At 45.4% G+C, this 7,521-nt stretch overlaps 1 long non-coding RNA gene across 1 annotated transcript; it reads left to right on the forward strand.

Moving 5' to 3' along the window:
- Positions 1-3,037: 3,037 nt before the first annotated feature.
- LOC127690111 (uncharacterized) lies at positions 3,038-7,253 on the forward strand. Its single transcript, XR_007978966.1, has 3 exons — positions 3,038-3,389; positions 3,790-3,994; positions 7,158-7,253. It is a non-coding gene; the product is annotated as an uncharacterized LOC127690111 (long non-coding RNA).
- The last annotated feature ends 268 nt before the right edge of the window (positions 7,254-7,521 follow it).

Below are 7,521 nucleotides of genomic sequence, written 5' to 3' on the forward strand. Positions count from 1 at the left end.
AGACCAGCCCAACTTTCCTTTCGGGAAGAAACCAAGTCCAGGGTGTCTTCCTGGAAGAGGCTCGGACCAGCTGAGGTGCCTGGAAGGGGCGCTCTCCAACCTGTTGAGCTGTCTGTATGGAGTCCTCAGTGAGCTCCAGCGTCCCAGCTTTTGTGAGCTGTCACCCAGGCTGGGGTGGGCCTTGGTGATGCAGCTGCCTGAGTAATTTCTGCTGCCTGTAAGTAACCCCTGGCCCATACTTTTCTAAGTAACCCCCCCCAAAAAAAACCTCATTGACTGACCAAGCTGGACTTCAGTACTTTGGTCTGTCACGAACTTCCAATTTGGGTAAGTAAATGTATGTGTTGGGTCTCCCCAGGGAAAATCTCATACAATAATGCACAACAGTGGTGTGTCTTCTGAAGTAACAATCCTCCCTCCCTCCCTCCTCTCTCTCTCTCTCTCTCTCTCTCTCTCTCTCTCTCTCTCTCTCTCTCTCTCTCTCTCAGGTCTGGAGACAAGTGGCTATTCACTATGAGGCTGGCTGGCATATGTATAGTGCCTTGTACTTCATCAACTTCTGAGGAAAGGCAAGACCAGCTCAGAGGAGTAGAGTTTCCTGACCCGAACTCAAGTCCTCTGCATCTATGGGACAGAAGAGTCATTGCAGACTTGGAGAAGGGGAAGTCATTCCACATTTGCTTTGGGAATATCTACTCAGTAGAATGAGACAGCCCCCATACCTTGGCCCCTTTCCTTGCAGTTTAAAAGGTAGTGATGGTCTAAGCTCACTCACACAGCATCTACCTATGAGGCTCGCCCCTGAGCTCAGTGAGAGGAGTTGTGCTTGCCATAGCGACATGGAAGCAAAAGCAGGCCGGGGAGTTATCCTTGTCAGGGCGGAAAAGGCATAAATCTGTCCCCCACGTTCTGCTGCCTTTTGGTGGCAAATCAAGTTCCGACTTCTTCAGGACGCCTTCCTCCTCCCGCTGCTCGCTGCCCGCCCTGCTCTAACGGTGCTGTAATGGCGCTGATGTGTGCCTCAGCATGCATTCTTCTTTAGCTTAATCATTTGACTTCCGGCTCCACATCTTATCACACAGATCCTTGAGAACAGAGACCATACCTCTTCTTGGTCAGCATCTCCCTCGGTGTCACCTGTCACAGCAGCGGGTCTCCATATACCAGTGAGCACTCTTGAGAGGAATAGGCACTGTATCAAAGGCTGGGAGAGGAGAGGCACGGGTGAGCAGCGGCCTCTTGATGGCTGAGTTCTTGCCTTTTAAATGCCAAGTGCTGTTGGAAGCACCTGAGCTATTTACCTCACTTCACAACCATCTTTTGAGGCGACCTGTGTTACAAAACAGATGACTTCACTGCAGGCATAAAGTGAACTTCTTTGTTTTGTTTTGTTTTGTTTTGTTTTGTTTTGTTTTGTTTTGGTTTGGTTTGGTTTGGTTTGGTTTGCTTTGGTTTGGTTTGGTTTGGTTTGGTTTTTGGTTTTTTGGATTTGGTTTTTTCGAGACAGGGTTTCTCTGTATAGCCCTGGCTGTCCTGGAACTCACTCTGTAGACCAGGCTGGCCTCAAACTCAGAAATCCGCCTGCCTCTGCCTCCCAGAGTGCTGGGATTACAGGCGTGCGCCACTACCGAGAGGCTTAAAATGAACGAATGTCTTTATGTGATGCCTCAGCCAAAAGTCAAAGCCAGGATTTGAACCCAGGCAGTTCCCAGCCCATGCTCCGCCATGTGTCCTACTGCTGCAGAGGGAGAGCTGTCCCTTCCTTCTTAGGAAGAAATAGTGAGGACAGTGAGAAATAGAGGGAAAGAATGTGTATGCTTACTTAAAAAAAACCAAAAAGACACTCTTTACCCAACTCTACTCTTCACAGCCCAGCAGCGCCTTCAGCTCAAGGAGAGTGTGCGCGTGCCTGGCCACCGAACCTAGATCTGTCCCCCAGGTACTGACAAGTTAATACAACTTTGCCTCTGCCACACCCCTGCAATGTCCCACACTCCCCTCCTCTCAGGGGGGTGCCCTGCCTCTGCATGAATTGGGAAAGGGCATGAGACAGAAAGTGTACATGTGCCCACAGAGATCATCCCCAGATCAGAAAGCCTGTGCTTTCTAACTGCTTGTTGGGGGAGGACCCCCAGGCAAGCTGTGAACCCATTTGACGAGAGACCTCTCTATGACCTAGGCAAACTAAGCACCCCAAGTTAAGTATCCCCCTGTCCGTGTCCCTTCTCATTAAAAGCTTGTTTTGACATTTTGCAGCATTAACTTAAAAGAAGATATTTGAGGGACCGGAACCTTGGACCTACAATTGCAAGCCGAGCCTCCTGAGTCCAGCACTCTGCAAGAATTAACCTGTTGGTAGGTGTGGTGGGATGTGTCTATAATCCCGGCACTGGGAAGGGTAATGCCAGGGGTTCATGGGTTCAAGACAAGCCTAGACCATGTAATGAGACCCTGACTCCAGACCAAGAAAGGCAGAAGGAAAAAAACGTAAGAGGGAAAAAGAAGGATGGGAGACAGAGAGTTTGCAACAGGGTGTGTGTGTGTGTGTGTGTGTGATGGAAAGGCATCAGACCAATTGCTTTATTCTAGTAAGATGTCCACACAGCTTAAAAGTATAAAACGATGTGCGGTTTTCTCTTCCCTCCCCACTCAGCAAATACCTGTGGACTGGAGTGGGCTGCTGTACGCTAGGTTTTGATCCTCAGGCTGTGTCCTGAAGACAAACGTTAGAGTGAGTGAGCCCTTGGGAAAAAGAGAATTTATAGGTAGATCTAGCCAGATGACAGAAAAATAATTGCGTAGAGTGTAAGTTTCAGATGCATGGGACAGATGTCTATAAAGGGACCTTGCAGCGGAGGCAGACGTCTGTATATCCACTCCAACAGAACAGTATCGTGCAATACAGTATAGTAAGGTACTCTCAACAAACTGACACACTTGGCTATCCTGCCCGTACTCCACGACTAATAAGCAGCCCTGGGGAGCACTGAACCTGCCTGCCAGTTCTCCGCTCTTCTTTGTCTGCATCGCAGGCTGTCGTCGGGACCCACGCACGCTTCAAAAGCTGTCAGAGAGTGAGTCTGTGGCTATTGTGCTTTCCGCCTTCCTGCCCTCTTCTATCTCCCTACAAAAGGGCAGAGACTTGGACGAGGTATGTTCTAGAAGGAGATCCTATCGTGTATGACACGTACCCACTTGGAAGTCACTCTGCTGTATGATGTGATTCAGCCATGAAGGACAGTGCGGCTGTGTGACTCTGCTTACAGAAGGTGTCTCTGGCTGCCAATCTTGGGAAAGCAGAAAATAGAGTGGTGGCCACCAGAGGCTTTGGAAAAGAGAAGCGGGGACTTGCCATCGGGTGTAAGGATGTCTACAGCTGCAGAAGATGTGTAAGTGCTGGACATCTGTCCCCTGTAACACCTAAGGTGTCAAGATGTGGCCTTGTGCACTCAGAAGTATGTTAAAGGGGCGGATCTCATCTCAGTGTTTTTATCACACACGCAAAAATAACAAGCATAAGGAAACTTGGGGAGATGGTGGGCGTGGCACTTACCTTGACTGTAGGGATGGGTCATATGTAACAAATATCTAAACTCACAAGATTATGTGCATTAAACACAAAGGCTTTATATCAGGAACACAGCGATGAGCCTTTTTTTAAAGGTAGCATTTTCTTAGGCTCTTCTCCGTTCTGCAGATCCTTCTCTAACATTTAAACGGACTTACTCTGACTCACTTCACATCTATTCCTGATGTGAAGAATTTTCCCCTCTTCTCTCCTGCCCTTAGGAAATGAGCTTCTCAGTCAAAACCCTATGGAGGTCAAAGGAGGGTCTCCTGGATACTCCTAACTAGAGCGACTTAAAGATGGAGGATGCTGTCAGCCTATCTCCACTCCTACCCCCAGCCCCTGCCAGGGCCAGATGGAGGGCAGTTTTAGGGGAAATGCCTTGAATTTTATGTTTCATTTCACTGGCTTCCATACCTCACTGAGGTAAGTGGATTCATGCAAGCTCTGACTTTCTATTGCCAATTTACTTCACTTAGCATATGTATCCCGCGGTTAACTCTCTAAACAATGCGAGCAATTCATGCCAGCCCTGGATGGCGTGTTCAGAGACTGCATCTCTGCATCTCCGCTGCAGTCTTGCGCTGACAGACAACTCCCAGGGTGGAGCGGGGACGCCCCCGTTGTTCATTGTGCTTAGCTTCGGAAACGCCCTTCATGCCTGCTTTTCCAAGGTCTGGCGCCCTCTCTCACCTCTGAGAATGGAAAAAGAATAAGAAGTAGGATATGATACCATTGTGAAATGATCTTGAACTGGGGTGTGTGGGATCAAAGGCATACCTCAGAGGACCAGGGGGATGAAGGGAAGAGAGGGCTCTTCCCACGGGCTGCTGCAGGAGAACCGAGCACCGGCTGTCGGAAGTGCCTCGTGGACTAAACCTGCACGCTTAGGAACCTAGCTGCTCAGAGTCCTAGGAGATGAAACTGTGTCCCTGTACAGAGGAAAGAAATATGCTGGCTTTCATTTCTTGGTCAGTCAGGATCTGGCAACTAATTATCCAGGCGCAACAAGCACCCCCTGGTGGTCATAGGTGTTTCCCATTACTAAAGTATGGAAACAGCGCCATCTACAGTTCATAATGTTTTTGCTGCCTTGCCAACAAAATTGAATTTGCTCCCTTTTATTGGGTACTTGTGAAACAAGGGTGAAATTTTTTTTTAATTTTTTTATTCGATATAATTTATTTACATTTCAAATGATTTCCCCTTTTCTAGCCCCCCACTCCCCGGAAGTCCCGTAAGCCCCCTTCTCTTCTGTCCTCCCATCCACCCCTTCCCACTTCCCCGTTCTGGTTTTGCCGAATACTGCTTCACTGAGTCTTTCCAGAACCAGGGGCCACTCCTCTTTCTTCTTGTACCTCATTTGATGTGTGGATTATGTTTTGGGTATTCCAGTTTTCTAGGTTAATATCCACTTATTAGTGAGTGCATACCATGATTCACCTTTTGAGTCTGGGTTACCTCACTTAGTATGATGTTCTCTAGCTCCATCCATTTGCCTAATAATTTCATGAATTCATTGTTTCTAATGGCTGAATAGTACTCCATTGTGTAGATATACCACATTTTTTGCATCCACTCTTCTATTGAGGGACACCTGGGTTCTTTCCAGCATCTGGCAATTATAAATAGGGCTGCTATGAACATAGTAGAGCATGTATCCTTATTACATGGTGGGGAATCCTCTGGGTATATGCCCAGGAGTGGTATAGCAGGATCTTCTGGAAGTGAGGTGCCCAGTTTTCAGAGGAACCGCCAGACTGATATCCAGAATGGTTGTACCAATTTGCAACCCCACCAGCAGTGGAGGAGTGTTCCTCTTTCTCCACATCCTCGCCAACACCTGCTGTCTCCTGAATTTTTAATCTTAGTCATTCTGACTGGTGTAAGATGAAATCTCAGGGTTGTTTTGATTTGCATTTCCCTAATGACTAATGAAGTTGAGCATTTTTTAAGATGCTTCTCCGCCATCCGAAGTTCTTCAGGTGAGAATTCTTTGTTTAACTCTGTACCCCATTTTTAATAGGGTTGTTCGTTTTCTGGAGTCTAACTTCTTGAGTTCTTTATATATATTGGATATTAGCCCTCTATCTGATGTAGGATTGGTGAAGAAACTCCACTAGAGAGCTCCTACAGCTGATAAACAACTTCAGCAAGGTGGCAGGTTATAAAATCAACACAAGCAAATCAGTGGCCTTCCTATACTCAAAGGATAAGCAGGCTGAGAAAGAAAATAGGGAAAAGACCCCCTTCACAATAGCCACAAACAGTATAAAGTATCTTGGGGTGACTCTTACCAAACATGTGAAATATCTGTATGACAAGAACTTCAAGACTCTGAAGAAGGAAATGGAAGAAGACCTCAAAAAATGGGAAAACCTCCCATGCTCATGGATCGGTAGAATCAATATAGTTAAAATGGCCATTTTGCCAAAAGCAATATACAGATTCAATGCAATACCCATCAAAATCCCAACTCAATTCTTCACAGAGTTAGAAAGAGCAATTATCAAATTCATCTGGAACAACAAAAAACCCAGGATAGCTAAAACTATTCTCAGCAACAAAAGAAAATCTGGGGGAATCAGTATCCCTGACCTCAAGCAATACTACAGAGCAATAGTGTTAAAAACTGCATGGTATTGGTACAGTGACAGGCAGGAGGATCAATGGAACAGGATTGAAGATCCAGAAATGAACCCACACACCTATGGCCACTTGATCCTCGACAAAGAGGCTGAAACATCCAATGGAAAAAAGATAGCCTTTTCAACAAATGGTGCTGGTTCAACTGGAGGTCAGCATGCAGAAGAATGCGAATTGATCCATCCTTGTCTCCTTGTACTAAGCTCAACTCCAAATGGATCAAGGACCTCCACATAAAGCCAGACACTCTGAAGCTAATAGAAAAGAAACTGGGGAAGACCCTTGAGGACATCGGTACAGGGAGAAAGTTTCTGAACAGAACACCAATAGTGTATGCTCTAAGAGCAAGAATTGACAAATGGGACCTCATAAAATTACAAAGTTTCTGTAAGGCAAAGGACACCCTCAAGAGGACAAATCGGCAACCAACAAATTTAAACGCTACTCTTCAATAACGTGTGTTCCATCTCATGCTGAGGTACAAACGTCGGGCCTCGAGTGGCCATGAACAAAGCGTGGATTCTCAAGTTAAATGACTGAAATCTGGTCGTAACTTTTTGAGCTTAGGAAAGTTAATACCATATAATTTTGGGATATATATATATATATATATATATATATATATATATATATATATATATATATAAAGATATAGATAGATAGATATCTGTAATATATATATATATATATATATATTAAGAATGTTTGTGCAGTACTGATCCAAAGTTTAAATAAAATAATGCACATAAGATAAAATCAAATATGTAAAGTTAGATGGTTGCTATAATAAATAGACTTTAAATTACAAAAAAAATCACCTAGAAATGGGTGTTGGGGATATTGTTGAAGTTGTTAACTATTTCTGAAATGGGTTTGTCAAATGAAAATCAAGAACTCTGTAAGGTATTTTTTTTTTTTTTAGAATAGCCTTTCCTCTTTCTAGAATGACTGAGTCTGAGCCTCCTCCAAAAGATGATCTACCCCTTGGGCACAAGGACTGGAAACAAACTTCTGCCACCAGAGGCTCCAGGCCATGGACTGACTATTTGTTCCGTGCTCATTTCATTATCACGGGGAAATCTAAAGCTCCGGCAGAAATGGTTTTTGTCAAGGGTGTGAGAACATCTTCTTTTATAGTTTCTCAGGACTTTTGAGCTTGGTCAGAGAATCTCAACACTAGAGACTGTGTGCTCCTTAGCAGGAGAAGGTTCTGTGGTGTGCGGTGAAACAGTACTGGGTAGGAGAGGTAGCACTCAGCCAGGGAGAGCACGTTTGGAGTGAATGTGCAATCTGACCAGGGGTTGGCG

The sequence above is a fragment of the Apodemus sylvaticus genome, chromosome 7 (assembly GCF_947179515.1).
Source record: "Apodemus sylvaticus chromosome 7, mApoSyl1.1, whole genome shotgun sequence".
Lineage (NCBI taxonomy): Eukaryota > Metazoa > Chordata > Mammalia > Rodentia > Muridae > Apodemus > Apodemus sylvaticus.